Source organism: Haliotis cracherodii, unplaced genomic scaffold, assembly GCF_022045235.1.
Source record: "Haliotis cracherodii isolate W230 unplaced genomic scaffold, xgHalCrac1.p SCAF_27, whole genome shotgun sequence".
Taxonomy (NCBI): domain Eukaryota; kingdom Metazoa; phylum Mollusca; class Gastropoda; order Lepetellida; family Haliotidae; genus Haliotis; species Haliotis cracherodii.
In genome coordinates this window covers 4,010,792-4,031,280 of record NW_027266283.1, presented here as the reverse complement: position 1 = coordinate 4,031,280, position 20,489 = coordinate 4,010,792, and positions in this window count along the sequence as shown.

Below are 20,489 nucleotides of genomic sequence, written 5' to 3'. Positions count from 1 at the left end.
AATTGCATGGATCGATGCTCATAATACCAATCAATGGATTGTGTGGTCCAGATTCGATAATTTACAGACCGCTGTCATGTAGCTGGAATATTGCGCCGAGTGCGGTGTTAAACAACAAACGAAAAGAAAGTAATACATTATATCAGATAAAATTCAAGAATACCCGAGGCTTTGGCCAACAGACTACCCTGAAGTCCGCCTATTGATCAGGGCGCCGTTGTACAAAACAAACTAAGCCCAACGATTGCGTAAGTCAATGCTAAGATATGGGAGTTTTGATCACCTTAGGGCCAAGTTCGCTTTGTACAACGGCACCAAGATAACTTAATATTTGTGACATATCTCAGTGTTGTCGATCTATTGTGATGCCATCTCTTCGGCGATTGTGAATGGCTAGATTAGACGATCTTGATGCATACTATACATGGATATGGATTGGGTTGAGGAATTCTGTCCCATCTCATGCAAAGCAGCAGTCACTTCACTGAGGGTATGGACAGGTGGGTCTCTTTGTCGAACACAACAGTCTAAAATGGGAACAGAATGGGGCAGAATTCCTCAGAATCAAATCCAGAGATTTACCCAAAGAATGAGGTGGTGTCTTGAAGCAGTTGTTCGGGTTCAGGGAGGTTACACAAGATACTGATGGAAGTCAAAATTTGGACTTGCAGGACATTGTTCGTCAATTCCGTAAACAAGAAGTGTGCATGGTACTGACAGTTAAGACTGTGCAACCAAAGTGACATTCGTAACTTTTTTGGATGAAATTAAAACATTTTCCAAATCTGTAACATCTCCAAAAAAACACATTATATTATTTCATGGTAATCTTGGCTTTGTTCCTCCCCAAACCTTTCTTTTCACTAAATAATTTATTTGGTATGGAAATCTTTTTCATGCACTAGTTCGTTAAAGTTGCTCAGTCTCAGAATACACGGGTGTTGCGTAACTAATTTCCATGTGTATACAAGACAGATCTTACGTTTTCCGCAACTTTTTCCAGAAGTAAGTTTCGGGCAGCTACAACTACAGGTGCTAGGCTGAAGACGTCCTCTCCACTGACAGATGCGTCCTCCACAATCTGAAACAGAGGGAAGCATGGAATCCCTATCTACACATCTTGAAGACCCAAATGCATAATGGGCTGTATACATCAGTTGATTTCATCTATGCACAGGGCACCTGGACGAGAGTAAGTAATACATGTTGATACAACATATTTCACAAAACAAAACGAACAGGTGAACATTGAAGAAGGCAACTCCTACCAACCCATCAAACTAAACTTCTAGTGTATAGGAGGACACCAGAAATTGGCTTTACAAATTGTACCCATGTGGGGAATCGAACCCGGGTCTTTATCGTGACGTGTGAATGCTTTAACCACTAAGCAACCCCCTGTTTTACAAAGTTAAATAGATAACATAATCACCACTGAGCAAGTTTATCCCCGACTTGTGTATATTATAATCGTACTGACTGATAACACCATTGGGTGCCAGTAGGCTGTCCATGAGAGTGGTGAAGGTGAACAGGCGACTTTATATATATATATATATATATATATATATAAACCACAGAGTCCCGCCTTCTTGTAAGCGGCTCGTATATATACCTACCACAGAGTCCCGCCTTCTTGTAGGCGGCTCCTATATATACCTACCACAGAGTCCCGCCTTCTTGTAGGCGGCTCCTATATATACCTACCACAGAGTCCCGCCTTCTTGTAGGCGGCTCCTATATATACCTACCACAGAGTCCCGCCTTCTTGTAGGCGGCTCCTATATATACCTACCACAGTCCCGCCTTCTTGTAGGCGGCTCCTATATATACCTACCACAGAGTCCCGCCTTCTTGTAGGCGGCTCCTATATATATATACCTACCACAGAGTCCCGCCTTCTTGTAGGCGGCTCCTATATATACCCACTACAGAGTCCCGCCTTCTTGTAGGCGGCTCCTATATATACCTACCACATAGTCCCCGCCTTCTTGTAAGCGGCTCGTATATATACCTACCACAGAGTCCCGCCTTCTTGTAGGCGGCTCCTATATATACCTACCACATAGCCCCGCCTTCTTGTAGGCGGCTCCTATATATACCTACCACAGAGTCCCGCCTTCTTGTAGGCGGCTCCACAGGCGCTACACTTCGCCCCGGTACAATAGGGGGTGTGGAAGTTCCGCTGCCTGGAAAGGGCAATCACACGTCAATATCTACGGTTAGAATGGGTCACAAATTTGTGACTGAAGACTGTTGATTCCCAAATTGAAACAATGTTAACCCCGAAATCTGTACTTGAAAGATCCTATTGTGAATCCAATCAACAAGAGGTATACATACAACAAATGTATAACAAAATTTATTAAGTTTACAAATAAATACGATCCGTGACGTTCCGAGGTAGAATAGTTCTTCAGCAACCCATGCTTGCCGTAACAAGCGACATTGCGGGGACTCTCTACCATTAGACCACGGAGGCGGTCGACAATGCTTGTAAGAGGCGACTAAAGGGATCGGGTGTTCAGACTCGCTGACTTGGTTTATACACGTGATCAATCCCAATTACGTGGATCGATACTCATGTCAATCACTGGATTGCCTTGCTCAGACTCGATTATTTACAGATGCCGTCATATAGCTGGAATATTACCAAGTGCAGCGTTAAAAACAAACGAACCAATAATTACTGGACACATTTAGAGAAAAGGTTACCCGATGCTTTCATATTGCTACAATAACCTGACGAATCAACTACAGTAATATGTAAGAAACGATGTTCTTTAACTTCTTTTGAGTAGCATATGTCACTCAAGCGTTTGGGTTGGTTGGTTTGTTGTTTTACTCCGCACTCAGAAACATTTCAGCTGTATGACGGCGGTTTGTAAAAAATCAAGTCTAGATCAGACAATGCAGTTATTGATATGAGCATCCATCCACGTAATTGGGATCGATGACATGCATCAACCAAGTCAGCGAGTCTGACCATCCGATCCCGTTAGTCGCCTTTTACTACAAGCATAGTCACCTTTAAGGGCAAGCATGGGTTGCTGAAGACCTATTCTGCTCAGGATCTTTAAGCGTTTGGGTCAACCGTTACTACGCCGGGAAAGATGAAACGTCTTGTTCCAGATGAAGGGCGATACACCATGGGAGCTTACCCTTCAGCATAGTTGCAGACATAGTACCGATGCTGGTCGCAGGCGGCTTGGCCACAGCCGATACGGACAGTATTCCCATACACCACCTGCATATATACAAATCAACTTTGTATCAGTAATCAACGACAGTCCACAAACAAGTAAAGCATAGTCACAAATGTGTAAAAATTATTTCAAATACATTTGAATGTGTTATGTCCGACTTGCAGCTTTTTCTGTATTCAATGTTGCAACACCCATCGTCCTAAACCTCTACCCGGGATGAAGCTGAACTCAGTATACATATTGTAACAATGTTAGAAAATTGGGACAACACTTTTTAAGGTTCAGTCTCATCCAGGATTTGAACAAATACTCAGTGAGGCACCCAAACGCCAGTACACAGTCAGTGTAATCGGCCACTCAACCACCGAGGCTTCCACAAATATGAATAGTGCAAGAACTGGTACTTCAACGAAGTCTTATTCCAAATATAACATTTGTTACATCTGACACTTTTCTAAATGTAATTGTGCTTCATACATAATACCTTATTGTTTCCGCCAATCAATCCTGACACGGGCTTGCCTCCAACAACGATGGGACATGTCACTCCGGGGTAGAATTGGTCTTCAGCAACCCATGCTTGCCGTAAAAGGCGACTATGCTTGTCGTAAGAGGCGACTAGCGTGATCGGGTGGTCAGGATCTCTAATTTGGTTGATGCATGTCATCGATCCCAATTACGTAGATCGATGCTCATGATATGAATCACTGGATTGTCTGGTCCAGACTCGATTATTTACAGACCGCCGTCATAGCTGGAATATTGCTGAGTGCGGCGTTAAACAACTAACCTACCAACCACCACAAATAGGACCATTGTTGATCCCGACGCCCATCATGACGACCACCCACCTGTGTGTAGTGACCAACAACTCCGCCGTTGATGGAACCATTCCCATACTTGTAGTCCTTGATCTCTCTCGTCCAGGCCAGGAATGCTTTGGTGAAGTTGAACTCTCCGCCTCGGCGGGCCAGATTTTGACCAATGTTGTATAGTGGCATTCCTGAAAAGTAACAGCGTAAAGCTGAACTTTGTTCCAGCATTTGACAAGTCCTATTTGTTTGGCAATTGCAATATGTACTGGCGGCAGGCTATTCCAACAACTAAACCAAGTTAGTCGCCTCCACACGCTTGGTCGCCCCATTATGAAATGTGTCTAAAAAATGTATGCTACAAAATAATTAAAAGGTTTAGACTATTACTCCTAAATTAGAGTGGAAACTTGTGTTGCCTATCTCCGATCTGAACGGTTTTTAGTACTTCCAGCTCTGTATTGAATATCTTTGAAATAGAAGGATTTAACTAGGTGACGTGTGCAGCGAGAGTCCGGTCTGATGTGAAGATATGTCTAGTCACGTGACAACATACGATGTCCGTCTTTTCTGTCCGTAAGCAGGTCTTTCAGTGAGAAAGGGTATGGTTTTACGCCGCTTTTTTCCAAAATTCCTTCAATAACACGGCGGGGGATCATTGGCGTCACACATTGTGCCCATGGGGAAATCGAACCCGGGTCTTCGGCGTGACGAGCGACCGCTTTAACCACTAGGCTACCCGACCGCCTGCGATGAGTGAATGTGAAAGTTACCGTGGACTTGCTATACTTATCGAGATGTCGGCATGAGTTGTACATCTGTGCATAGAAGACTCGTACATCACTGTGGGAGACTAACCGATTGCCCGCCTCTCCGCGCCCTTGTCATGGCCAAGGAAACACCGCCTTGCCCACTTTCCCGCTATGGCCGCCAACTCCTCATCCCAAATCTGAAATTATCAATCATGGTTGCCTTATGGAGTGGACGCGCATCTTAAGGTACAGGATGCTAGTCAATCATCAATAACCGTCCCGTAAACTGAATCCGTTATTAAACACCAAAGGTCAGAAACTTGGCGTTTGATGCCACATGTCACCTGCCTGATGTTGTTCACATTATATATATATATACACATATACACATACACACGTGTGTGTGTGTGTGTGTGTGTGTGTGTGTGTGTGCGTACGTGCGTGCGCACTAGTCCGGACTGATGCCGATTTATAGTGCTAGCTCACTGAGATACCATGACGCAGTTTAACATGAATACCCCACTCAGACACAGTATACTGACTCCGAGCCGACCAGTCCTTGTTTTAGCCCCTTAAAGCCGAGCGCCAGGCAAGGTAACAACAAGTACCATCTTTTAACGTCTTTTGGTATGACGCGGCCGGGGATCGAAGCCCGAACCTTCCGCTCTCCGGACGGACGCTCTACCACTAGACCACGGAGGCGGTCCCACATTTAAGTGGCGAATGTCCATGCATAACGACATGGTCATGCACACTGGAAAGTGGAGAAGTGCTTGGATCGTAGAATAGACAGGATAGGTTGAGTTGAAATGGTTGGTTTGTTGTTTAACGCCGCACTCAGCAATATTCCAACTATATGACGGCGGTCGGTAAATAATCGAGTATGGACCAGACAATCCAGTGATTAATATCATGAGCATTGATACACGACATTGGGATACGATGACATGCATCGACCAAGTCAGTGAGCCCGACCACCCGATACCGTTAGTCGCCTATAACGATAAGCATAGTCGACGTTTACGGCAAGCATGGGTTGCTGAAGACCTATTGTACCCCGGATCTTCACGGGTCAGTTCAAATGGTAGCTGGTTCCATGCAACTACTGTGCAAATGAAATGGACCATACGCCATATGGCATTGTCACCAGGCTGCAGCATTAAGACCCTTAAAACGTGACCTAGTAAATTTTCACGGGTTCACCAAGGGTTAAACGTTCCATGAAAGTGTTCTGTGAACATGTTGACAAAACCTAATTGAAAATAGTGTATCCAAACGTCATATCTTCCTTTGAGGTTTATATTTCCAAGGATCGCAACAATCAAGGATGAGAAAAGGAAAGTGGAAACTTGGAAAAGCATGTTAAGTGGGAAAATACAAATGAAACTGCTTCAGTAACATTTCATCTCCATGCAAACATGATACACCATCCACTACGGAAATTAACAAAACTAGGTAATCAGGGATTTTAATCTCCCCTACAGCGTTGACAAATAAGTGTAATGCTCCTTTTAACAATAGTAATTAAGTCCTATGACAGCGTGTCGGCTTAATGTGGGAGGAAAGCCTTTAGTGATGCAGGTCTCAGACGTTTAGCGCTTGAGTGAAAACACGGGTATGGGGGTATGGTGTTGATAAAACAGAAATGATCGGGGCGAGGCAGGATTCGAACCCACTATTATAGGTTTCTGGCGTGTCCAAGGGACGCAACTCTGCACAGCCAATTGTCCCGCCTTTGAAGACTTGGACACTGGCAACAGACATCGAAACCTTCCACCAACCTGACAAGAAGGCCGTCCTGTGTAGGAGATTCCTTCAGTGAATCATGTTGTGTTCAAAGCAAACGGTCACCAACATTGCAGGGTGGACAATGTACAGATACATGTTTGACAGCCGCGAAAAAGATGCGATTTTCGATACATATAAATGAATTATACTGAATAAAACATTAGGGGTCATGAATATTTTTGGGGATATTCTTTTGTAGTGAAGACTGATGACAATTTCATAAAAAATATCCCATAAAATATTCACGATCCCTAACCTTTGTTAAGTATATTAATCAATTCCACCAACCACTTTCTGCATTGCTGGGGCCGGCGGGTCCACCTTACTGCGCCACTGGTTGTGGAGATCTACAATCTTCTCCTTCCAGTCACTGGTCAGTGGGGCGTCCACACCAACGTCCTGACCACACATGGTGTGGGTGCTGGATAACTTCTTGTAGCGGGGGTCGCACTTCATGTTTGAAAAGAAAAAAATAATTTGATCACTTGACCAATCCAACCTCATATTCGGACCTGAAGATTGAGTGACTACAACAAAACCGATCTTCACACATGGTGGGGAATAGAACTGATGTTGGTGCGATTATATGTTTGGTTTTATTTATTATAATGATTTGGATGGTTGGTTTGTTGTTTTTCGCCGCACTCAGCAATATTCCAGCTATATGACGGCGGTCGGTAAATAATCGAGTCTTGACCAGACAATCCAGTGATTAATATCATGAGCATCGATCCACGCAATTGGGATCAATGACATGCATCAACCAAGTTAGCGAGCCTGACCACCCGATCCCGTTAGTCGCCTTTTACGACAAGCATGGGTTGCTGAAGACCTATTCTACCCCGGATATTCACGGGTCTTATTATTATGAAAACCCGTTAGGGACCGATCATTTGATATTGTGGTTGTATGGGTTGGTAGGGGTAGGGGTAGGGGTAGAGGAGTGGCTGGGCTGGGCTGGGCTGGGCTGGGCTGGGATTTTGTATAGACGATTACATATTTCTTTCAACTTCATCAACACCAGATATTTTCTTTAAAACGTTTCGGGGACAAATTGTTTTATATAATCCACAGACTCGCGTCTACGGAGGCAGTCACTCAATGTTCGACATGAAGTGGTTTTATTATTTGCCTTTCGTTTATCCTACCTTTCCTGGTGTAGTGGTCGTAGTTGGTTGTGTACCGGTTGGTCGTGCAGTTGTTGGCCCAGTGGGTTTCGTTGGTGTTGGCGATCCTGAAAGTGAAAATACATGTAGCACTCTATTTGGAAGGCGATTATAATTACGAGGTGGTGGAATACACATTGTCCACTCAAATGAAGGAGTTATTGTATCTTACCTGGACATAGGCCACATGTTATAGGACAAGACAGTGGAAATCGTTTGCAGTTTGGGCTTGAACAGCGCTCGCCCTCCTTTGCAGGACATACAACTGCAAGAAGACATACAGGTGTACTTGTTTCAGCTCTATTTGTACGGAGTAAGGACCAAATATACTACTCAAAAAGGTTAAACTACACATTTATAATGCTAGTTATGAAATAAATCTTATTTTGAGTAGTTGACGGGGCAGTAGCCCAAATGAGTTAAGCCGATTAAGAAACGCATGCTATTTTTCGTGACCTTTCTGGTAGGAAATACATTTTTAATGAACAGGTTAAAGATTTATAAACGTAATCTTGACTGATGTCACATAGGCCACATTGATCGTGACATGGTCCGCGACTATTGTGCGCATGTGATGGAATGAAAAGAATATATAAGTTCAAATTGTTGCTTTAGAACAGAACGTAAACATGAAAGTAGAAGGGACGGGGGAGTTTCTCGGGATGGACGTGACGAGAACAAAATTTAATGTAATTAGGTGTTTTATCCGACAACTTGCACAGAAGAGCCTCCTCGACCTGTAATCGCTACAATGAGAACCTCGAAATTCATTTTCAGATTTTCACCAAAACAATTGTCAATTTGACATTTTTACAAGTCACAGCAAATTTCCAGCATATTGACGAGATACATTTTCTTACTTGTTTCACAGTTCTTGCCCTTTGTTCCCCGTTTACACTTGCACGTGCAGGTAGCGGCATCCAGTTGTCCTCCCCAACGGCACACGAGGCCCTTACAATCTGCAACACATAGTCAGTTGTGAGGTAATCAGTTTGTACACCATCTCCCCTAGGCAAGGGGATTAACTGACTATAAAAGTCCGGTTTCCACCCTTGCCGAACTAGACTGGTATTATGGAGTTACATTTTGGCTGGACTAACGAGTCTATGCATAGTCCAATCAAAATCGCGCACCGAAATCTAAATCCGGTTCGTAAAATGTCGTGCAGATTTCGGTCGATTGCAGGATTTGCACATCATTTGCACCGCCAGCTCGTTGTCAATAGATATTTTCTAAATCTTTTCATGCTTTTAACCGAGGTGCGCACGTGAACAGGGAACCAGTTCTGCCCCGATATAACCCACGACGCCCAGGGTGTGGGTGGGTGGGGGGTGGGGGGGGGGGTGGGGGGGGGGGGGGGGTGGGGGGGGGGGGGGGGGGGTGGGAGGGTGCATTCGGGTTAAACTTGTGAACATTCCAGGTAGATCTTAACGCTGTACGGGCGTTCCTCAGACATGTTTTATTCGGCTCTAACTATGACATGCTAGAAACATTGCACTGTTGTATGATGCTTGAGTGCAAAATGGTGCCACAACAATGTTTCTGTTAATTGTGGATCCAGGTGTACTACAGTCAACAGAAACGGAAACTTGACAAAAGTTGCTGTAACAATTGATGTTCAATAGTTCTGCATAAATACTGAGTACTAACACTAAAATTTAATAACTTTAAATATATCATAAGGTGGGGAAAGACGTTTACACTAAACAGTCAAAAAGGTCAATTTTGTTGGTCAAATATAGAACACTTCCACTTGTACAAAAATACCAGTATCGGACGTAAGGTAGTTGAAATGCAAAGGTTAAATCAAGGTCAAAATCTATATATTAAAAAAGGGAACATGCCTTGAACCAATATTAACCACCTATGTACAGACTTTCAATTCAAATTTAACAAGAATGTGAAAATTATCGCTCTAAATATTATATTCGAAATATCTTATTCGGACCTCTTGAAAATATTCGGGTGTCATCACTTGGGGCCCGTGAAGATCTGGGTTAGAACAGGTCTTCAGCAGACCATGCTTGTAAAAGGCGACTATGCTTGTCGTAAGAGTCGACAAACGGGATCAGGTGTTCAGGCTCGCTGACTTGGTCGATGCATGTCATCGATCCCAATTGCGTGGATCTATGCTCATGATCTCAATCACTGGATTGTCTGGCCCAGACTCGATTATTTACCGACCGCCGCCATATAGCTGGAATATTGCTGAGTGCGGCGTTAAACAACAAACAAACACAGGTAGTTTGATCTACTCACCACATAACCCTGTTCCCTTGTCGATGTGTCCACAGGTGCCACATTTCGCCCCGGTACAATATGGTGTGTGGAAATTGGTCTGTCTGGAATAGGTAGAATCAGTCATACAGCACTGGACCTTGTTATATGGCAGTGTGTTTTATTGCTTAACAATGATTGCATCTGTGTGACATTGTTATTGGTTGTGATTCGGTAGACGCTCATTGCATTGTGTTTGGACAGTGATCAGTCGTCCGGAAGTTACTATATTTAGATGACAGTGGGGTGTGTAAACTGCCGCTGACGGTATGTTATGGAAACGTCTTTAATGTTCTAGTACCGTTAGACTGGTGAGGTCACTGTATAGAAATTTCCAGTAGCTTGTTATGCTGTATGTATAGTGGGACTAGAGCGTGTTTACGTTCTCTCACGTATTTCATCGCTTTGGAACTAGCTTTCATGTGAGGACCGTTCATCATCCCCGATTCCCTGGCTAGTCCATCTCGGAAACTTGACCACTATCGCCGCTGGGTGAATATGTATCATTAATTTCTGACTTTTTCTATCACCACTTTGTGTATTTGATACTGGCCACTGCCATCATATTATATATTGCTATTGGATATTGTATAACCACTATTATTTACTGCCATTGATTTGTATTTGTAAACTTAATGAATTTTGTAAGATATTTGTTGATTGTATACCGCTTGTTTGTTGATTTCACACCAGGTTCTTTTAAGTACAGATTTCTGAGTAAACATTGTTACAATTTGAGATTCGACATGTAACCTCCTCCAGAGTCTTCCAGTCAAAAAATGGTAAACACGCAAGACAACGGGTAAACACGCGAGACAAAGGATATCCCGAGCAGCCAGGATTTAAATCTGCTAGAGCGAGTGAGTCACAATTCAATGTTGCATAGGCTGATTAGCTGGAACTTACCCCTCGGCATAATTACAGACGTAGTACCGACCATCGTCACAGTCAGCCTGGCCGCATCCTATCCGGACAGTTTTCTCAAACACAACCTGCACATATTCAAATCAACTTTGTGTCGGCAATCAAAGACAGTCCATGCACAGATGTAGCATGGTCACAGATATGTAAAAGTCAATTCAAATTTATTATTTTGCATTTTGTCATAATTGTCCGACTTGCAGCCTGTTGCAAATGAACCCAACACCCGTCGTCTTAAACCTCTGCCTCAAAAGCAATGAGATATTGAATGCAATTTTGTCACAAGCGACATGAATCCTACTTTTTAACCCGTATTTCTACGATACCAGATTGTCTTTACATTAATTTGGCCATAATTTCATTGGGGAAGCTTAACCCACGTTTCTCAAATTTTATCCAAAATGCACCCCAACAACAGGCTTTTGCGACAAAAATATTGAAGTTTAAGTATCAGAAGGTGTCGCTAATTGACATGGCACAGGGACGCAGCCTGACAAGACTCAGATCCACTCGGTGCTTGTCCAAAAAGCGATGTTTCCCAAGCCGATTTGGTAGAAAAGGTTTGAATATGAGGAGACAGACATACAATGTGTTCAATGTAAAGCTGTGTCTATAACACTGTCATTGAATTTGGAACTGAATGCAAGTGGTTATTTCCACATACTTTCTCAGTCATTGTCGGTAAGCATTTTCGGTGTCTGTGATGCAGCAGCCACGTTATTGTAATTTGAACCCTCTGAATGACCATGTACCTGTGTGTAGTGCCCAACGATCTTCCCATTAATGGACCCGGTCCCATATTTGAAGTTCTTCAACTCGTTCACCCAGGCTAGGAAGGCTTTGGTGAGGTTGAACTTGCTACTCTGACGGGCCAGATTCTGACCAATGAGGTAATCCGGTATACCTGAAACAAGTAATTAATCAGATTGTTGTTTGAGGCCGCACTCAGCAATATCTCAGCTGCGTGACAGCGATCTGGAAATAATCGAATCTGGACCAGACGATCTAGTGATTGACATGAGTATCGATCCACGCAATTGGGATAGATGACATGCATCAACCAAGTCAGCGAGCCTGACCATCCGATCCGGTTAGTCGCCTCTTAAGACAAGTACAGTCGCTTGTTAGGACAAGCATGGGTTGCTGAAGATCTATTCTAACCCAGATCTTCAAGGGTAATGTCTTGTGAAACTAAAATGGTGGCAGAAATAAGTGACGTAAACTCCCTTCAGGGCGACCACCAGGTGTTCAAAAAGATTGATTATACATGGCAGATTCATAGTGAACTTCAAACCTAGGCACAAAACGGTTAAGCATTTTGATAATCAGTTCCATAATATGTTTATTATCTGTTAATCATTTGTTAACAGATTGACAGATTTTCGAAACGTGTTTTTTCGCTTTTATTGGCATTTCTTTTGGGCGACTGATTGAATGCACGCCCCAGGGCAGGAATATTACTCGAAGTTCTACTCAAAACGTCAACAATCTACCACATTATTTGTCCGCGAAGGGTCTTTTATCAGGGTCACTAGGGGTTAACACCCTGAAAAGACAACCCCATTCATAAACTGATCTGATGTTAATAAATATTCAGTTAATTGCATGTAGAATGTCTTCTGATGTTTGTTCGAGACATTATTCCAGTCAGACATACTAACTTTCCCCGTAATTGAAAAGCAACGGGGCATTTTGACCAACACATTTTTTTCAGAACCAGGATTTTCTGTAGATATTTAATGTACTAAACAGAGTAAAACCTTTCATGCATTTTCGGGTAAAGAATACTTTTGAAAAATTATGTTTTGGTCCAAAAAAATCCCAGGCACTTCCCAAATAGTTGTACTCCAAAAAAATCCCAGGCACTTCCCAAATAGTTGTACTTACCTATTGCCCGCCTTTCGGAGCCTTTGTCATGCGCTAGACGACACTGCCTTGCCCACTTCCCAGCAATCTTGGCGAGTTCCTCATCCCACATCTAAACATACCGTTACATTAACATACGTTACATTGCCAGGCGAGTCAAAGTCTAACACTAACACTCAAAAGATACGCTGTGTAATTTTGCAACAGATCACGGCTATGCCTTTGTCTTATAAGTGAGTGAGTGAGTGAGTTGGGTTTAACGCCGCTTTTAACAGTATTTCAGTTATATCACGGCGTGACAGCTTAATGTGGGAGGAAAGCCCTAAGTGATGCAGGTCTCGGACGTTTACCACTTCGGTGAAACCCACGAGCACGGGTATGGTGCTGACAAACCTAGAAACAATCGGGGCGAACAGGGATTCGAACCCACAGTCATAGGTTTCTGGCGTGTCCAGGGGACGCAACTCTGCACAGCGAATCGCGGCGCCTTAGACGACTGGGCCACCCGTGCCCCCTTGTCTTATAAGTAACTAGGCCTATACCACACAAAGCACGAGACTACCATATTGCATGGTGCACGGTGATCAGCAAGACAAGTCCTTTTTGCAGTTCCGTTCACATATTTCGCACAATCCTCATTTCTAACTAAGCAGAATTTACCCCCCATAAAAAAAGACAAGCATTACAAATGATTTTACTGTGCTCAAATACGGACACCCACAGAGGTTGGCTGGTTTTATAACCAGCGGGGAGAGCGAGTTGGTTGAAACTAGTTAGCCTGCTATTCCAGTCACACGAACGCTGGAGACCCCATATACTGGATACTGTCACTTCTCATTTTCAAATTTAGAGTGCTCCCTAAACAAGATTAAAATAAGCCAATGACTATTCTGACGAGCGCTTTATTTTGGAAGTAGGAAGATGAGTATTTAAATTAAATATCAGTCTCAATTTAAGATTAGGATTGATATACCAGTTACTTTTGTCGACTGTCACAAGGCAGTCGGGATATCTTTCGACAACGGTAATGAGATAAATATGATGATCGGAATGAATGATGATCGGATAAGTATGATCCTTGTGTGAATATGCGAACAATACGCTTTTGAAAAAAGTCTCGACCAGGTCATACATCACAGCATCTCCATAATAGTGAATGATGGGTTGCCATACTCACCACCTTCTGCATGAGAGGTGCGCTGGGGACCACTTTCTGGCGGTACAGGTTGTGAAGGTCTACAAGTCTCTGCTTCATGTCAGCGGTCAGAGGAACATCCTCCCCCTTATCTTTCTGGCACATGGTGTGAGTGGCGGAGAGCTTCTTGTAGCGGGGGTCACATGCCTGATGTTCAAATATGATTTTTTCTAACGTTCAAATTGTGAGCAGATGTTTGCATTTGAATATGTTGGGTTCAACGCCGTTTTAACAGTATTCCAGTTTTTCAGCTTAATGTGTGAGGAAAGCCCGATGTGATGCAGGTCTCAGACCTTTAACACTTCGGTGAAACCCACGAGCATGGACAGTGCTGACGAACCCCGAAACAACTGGGGGGAACCGGGATTCAATCACAGGCTCTCTGCGTCCCAAGGAAACATCTGAACCAGGCCAATATACATAAATACCTGCGTACAACTAGCGTGGCAATGGGATTTTCATTTATGAAATGTTGGGTTGACTTAGCGTAAATATTGGCGTGAAGATAACGTACACCGCCTTCTGCAGATCAATTAAAGAAGCTGCGGGTTATTTCCTGTGCACTAACGATTGAACATGAATTCGGTTATAGCAGAGCGTATCAGTCTAATGTTGTGGGAAGGCGTCAAACGTTGAACAACGCAATGTGCAAACAGAGCAAGGATGACAATTGGGCAAACCTAAGGGAAGCAACTCTTCACAATGAATTACGGCTGCCACCCGTCGACGTCATGGAGAATGATAAAATCGCAACGTCTACGAACCTGTTTTGGTTTTTCAGTTGTAGACGGTGTACTTTCCGGTTCTTCAGATTCGTTCGGAGTTGTTGGGGGATTCGTCGACTCATCAGGTGTAGTGTTGTCTGCCCCGGGGGTTGTTTCCTGGTTGTTTTCGGGCGTCGTTTCTTCCTTTTCAGGGTTTGGCGTCGTTTCTCTTCCTCCACCGTCACCCGGATCGTCGTACATGTTATGACGAACGTCTCTAGTTTCACGGATTGGATCTGACGAAAAACAATGACAATGTAACCCTGCAGCACTCGACGTTGTCCGGATATTTTTTAATGTCAGGATTAACAAGTCAGGAAATGTATACAACCCAAAATAGATCTAATGCCGCCGAGTCAAACAATATTTGGATAAATGAACCTGAACAACTTTGCAATCAATCTTCCATAGTTAAACTATAAGGTATGGTAAAGTTTTCCAAAATTATTTTTTTACATATCATTCGACTCATTACTTGTTTGGTTAGCAGTACATGTAAATGTGTTTAATAGTAGTCCGAATCGACGGGTTTTCAAACTTTAGTGAGTGGGTCAGGTTTAATACCGCTTTTAACAGTATTCCAGTTATATCACGGCGTGTCAGCTTAATGTGGGAAGAAAGCCCGAAGTGATGCAGGTCTCAGACGTTTACCTATTCGGTGAAATCCACGAGCACGGGGTGCTGACAAACCTAGAAACAATCGGGGCGAACCGGGATTCGAACCCACAATCATAGGTTTCTGGCGTGCCAAAGGGACAAACACTGCACAGCAAATCGCGGGGGTGGCCCTGCACCGGGGGGTGGGGGGTGGCACTAGTACTGCACCGGGGGGGGGGGGGGGGGGGGGGACTGCACCCGGGGTGGCACTGTACCCAGCCTGGCACTGTACCCAGCCTGGCACTGTACCCAGCCTGGCACTATAACCTGCCTGGCACTAACCAGAGTGACATTGAAACCAGGAACGACTATATACACAGAAACAAACCGAAAAAGACTTTCAGAGTAAGAACATGTGCTGTGTTGTTTCTTATGCGGGAACTCATAAGAACAAGCTGCTTAGTTAAATGGAATTTATTTCAGGGGTGGGGGTGGGGGGTGGGGGGGGTGGGGGGATCTCCTGTACAGTAAAACCTCGTATATCAGGACAACGTCATACTGTGGTTTACTTGTATATACATAATATAGTATATATCATTTACTTAACGTCACACTGAGCAATATCCCAAATATGGCGGCGGCCTGTAAATAATTAAGCCTGGGCCAGACAATCCAGTTATGATACATATGATTATATATCTTAAACAAAGGCAAGAACCTATACGATGATGCAAGTCACAAGCTGTAGTTGTGCAAATTGTTTTTCTTATTACAAATATTGTGTTTTACACTCGGATATGACAGCAATATTACAGCCATGTCACGTGGCCTGTAAATCATATCTGGCCAGACAACCTAGTGGTTGATAACATAAGCAACGTCCAACAGGATACAATGACGCTATATGTCCATCTGGTTCTCTTACAAGCACTGATAACTAGGGAATCCCTCAGTTTGCATATGGATAACAGAAACAAGGATTCGATAAGCGTACATCAACAGGTTGCATCCTTACTCAAACAGCGACATGATAACCGCAGCAGAATTTGTGGAGGCTTGCAAGACAGCGTGCAGTTCCCTACCAACAGAATACAGCATTAAACATAGGAGCGGAGTGGGTGAGTTGGGTTTAACGCCGCGTTGAACAGGCATTCTGGTTATATCACGGCGTGTCAGCTTAATGCGGAGAAAAGCCAGAAGTGATGCGTATACCACTTGGGAGTGAGTGAGTGGGGTTTAGCGCCGCTTTTAACATTATTCCAGTCATATCACGGCGTGTCAGCTTAATGTGGGAGGAAAGCCCGGAGTGATGCAGGTCTCAGACGTTTACCACTTCTGTGAAACCCACGAGCATGGACAGTGCTGACGAACCCCAAACAACCGGGGCGAACCGGGATTCAATCACAGGTTCTCTGCGTCCCAACGAAACATCTGAACCAGGCCAATATACATAAATACCTGCGTACAACTAGCGTGGCAATGGCATTTTAAAAAGGCGTCAGTCATGTTAATTACCAAGTAATTCCGGCTTCGAAAGCTTATGAAAGATCATTGACCCTGTACACAAAACTATCTTTTACTTCAATGTTTCGCTTGGTTTGTTTGGTGTTTAACGCCACATTCAGCAATATTCCAGCTATATGACGACGGTCTGTAAATAATTCAGTCTGGGCCAGACAATACAGTGATTGACATCATGAACATCGATGCACGCAATTGGGATACGATGACATGCATCAACCAAGTCAGCGAGCCTGACCACCCGATCCCGTTAGTCGCATCTTACGACAAGCATAGTCGCTTTGTAAGGCAAGCATAGGTTGCTGAAGACCTATTCTACCCCGGATCTTCACGGACCGTTTCGCTTGGAGAGATCGATGTATGTTCAAAACGGACAAGTCATCTTTACAAATAAGGATGTTATTGAGCGAATTCCTTCAGTTTAGGCCGCTTCAAGAGAATTCAGTCATCTCACGAATTGTCAGCTTGTGGGGAAAAATGTAGGTCTTAGACGTTGGTTTATCACGAGCACAAGCATGCCTGACAAACCAACAAACAATCACGGCCGAACGGGGATCAACCCCACAACCATGTTTCTGCGTTTTGGAGGCAAAACCTTGGATGACTGGGCCCGGATGTAAAAGAATCAGCAAGTTCAAGGTCACGTGGTCACCTATGACGAATGGTAAGTTGCCCTGACTAAAAATTCAAATTAACTAAAAATTCAAGGACATGTTACTAGCCACTATAACAGGTTATTTACAGTATGAAATATTGTTTTCGGTACGCTGGATAGTAGAAAACGTGTCCCGGGAGACAGACGTTATGGCAAACGCTTGTTTTGTGTGCTTTGCCTACCGATTTCGTAGGGTGACGTCACAGCAGGCAGCAGGGCAACGAGCAAGCCAAGTACCACGGCGAAGGACATCGTTCGTGTCATCTTCCGCCAGACAAGGCTGGAACAAACCACACAAATAAACGAGATCCGTGGGTCTGAAATAAGGAAAACGAAATGATATTTCCAGCACGACGTTCACTGTTGAAACGCTGACAAGCCTGATAATATATGGATGCATCTGACAACGTCCACATATTTATACAGTAGATTGAGATATGACGTATTCTGACAGATTCCACAGGTACTCCTACCCCCATCACCTGTGCAGCCTTTGGATTCCAGTCACGAGCTTACCTGACAGCTGTTCTGAAATTCAGAAATGAGGCTCTCTGGATAGGGTGGGGTCGGTGTATACGTGGGGTAGGGCTGTATACGTGGGGTAGGGGTCTAAACGTGGGGTAGGGCTGTATACGTGGGGTAGGGCTGTATACGTGGGGTAGGGCTGTATACGTGGGGTAGGGGTGTATACGTGGGGTAGGGGTGTATACGTGGGGTAGGGGTGTATACGTGGGGTAGGGCTGTATACGTGGAGTAGGGGTGTTTACGTGGGGTAGGGGTGTATACGTGGGGTAGGGGTGTATACGTGGGGTAGGGGTGTATACATGGGGTAGGGGTGTATACGTGGGGTAGGGGTGTATATGAGGGTGGGGGTGGGGGTATGTGGACACAATATCAGCACAATTATATAACATGTTTGTACAAAATGGATGAAACATTGAATAAAGATAACTTGCGGAAACATTTAGAATTACATACACAATGTTGGCTCTTCGTCCAAAGGTACAATGGTGAAAGCCTTTATAACAGTTCATGAGGGAAGCGGTAACAACCAAAAGATTTCATTAATAGAGTGAGTTGGGTTTAACGCCGCTTTTAACAGTATTCCAGTTATATAGCGGCGTGTCAACTTAATGTGGGAGGAAAGCCCGAAGTGATGCAGGTCTCAGACGTTTACCACTTCGGTGAAACCCACGACCACGGGTATGGTACTGACAAACCTAGAAACATAATCGGGCAAATCGGGATTCGAATCTACAATCATGGGGTCGCCTTAGACGACTGGGCCACCCGTGCCCCCTAAACTGTAAGTCAAAGTACGTGACAGTGAAGACGCATTGTTTGTGTGTTTATTGGTTTGTTGTTTTACGCCGCACTCGGCAATTAGTCCAGCTATATGACGGTGGTCTGTAAGGCCTCGTTCACACAATGCCGATTATGGCTCCCGTTTCAGATCCGACCGTCACGACACGAAAAGTAAAAAAGTCGGATTACCATCCTCAATGATCTGGATCCGTAATTCGGCCAATCTTGTCAAGTCTGATTACAATCCTGACAATGTTGTGACAGATTCTGCTGTATCGGATCAAAATCGTAACAATGTCCATGGGTTGTGTGGACGCTGTCCTGTGGATCAGGACGCTGTCGTGAAGAACGGACATGAATTGTTCATTGCCGTTTCTTGTTGATAGAGTCCAGATTGCGTCCAGATCTTCCCAAATGCGAACCGTCTTTGTCGGTTCACTGTCCTGTCACTGATCTGTCGGATCGCATTCGGGAGAATCGCGACACTGTCAGGTCAAATTCGGTCGTTTTTCATCATGCGGAAGATAAAAATGGGATCATATTCGGATTTGGCTGGAAACGGCTGAATAGAGAAGCTTCCTCAACAATATCTGATTGTGAATTTCCCGCCATGAATCACAGGATCTTGATCAGACTTGACACATTTTAATCGGGAATGGTCCTATCAGCAAGGCAGTATAAAATCTTGAATGAACCCTTAAAGATTAAGTCTGGGCCAGACAATCTACAAAAAAGTCCGTTTGACTCCAAATGAGAACGATGAATTGCAAAATAACTCGAAATCCAGAAAAGTGTATGAAACATCAATACGGTACTTTGATCATGAATACCCTGTACCAACAAAATCTGAATTTTGTTTATTTTAAGACCCATGATGGATGAAGTTCTTTAAGATACTATCGTAATTTTGTATGGAAATGTGTACATGACACGTAGGGGGGACGAACCGGGGGACAAACCATGGAAGGCACAGCGCAAGCACGCATTCACTGCACGTTCTGTGGTAGGGGAAATGACAGAGCGTTAGAGGGGCCGTCTCATAATTTCAGTCGCAATCTGACTCGCTCATGCCATAGATCTCGTCGTCGGAACTGCCGGTGCCTGAACCGACTGCCACTATTATAGGTTGGACTGTTGCTGGCCGTAGTCCATCTCGTGACCAATAACGTGGCTCTATCTCGTCAACGACTGTGGCCACACAACGCCTCCATGTTTCTACTGTTACCCGACCAAGGGATTCCTTTACGAGTTCAACGTGTCGTAATTTGAACGTTGTGTTAGATCGTCCAACGTCACCCTTGACGATGCCCCATACCAACTCGATTGGATTCAGGTCGCAGTGATAAGGTGGCAGTCGTAAGACAGCATGACCCTGACCCTTGATGTAACTCAACTTTATACACGGGGTCAGGTTTCATAGTTTTGATTTCATAGAGCTGTGGTTTCGTCGCTCGAGAAGGAAAGGTAATGTTCCTCCGTTGCAGCCAAGTAACCATGTCTCCTTTACGGTTATTAGAGGTTGGAGTCTTGCTTTCTGGATCCTGCACACTATGATACGGTGCATTGTCCATGACAATGACAGACTTGGTAGGCAAAGCAGGGACTAATTTATCTTTCACCCACTCCAGAAATACATTGCCGTTCATTTCTATGTGGTAGTCCCT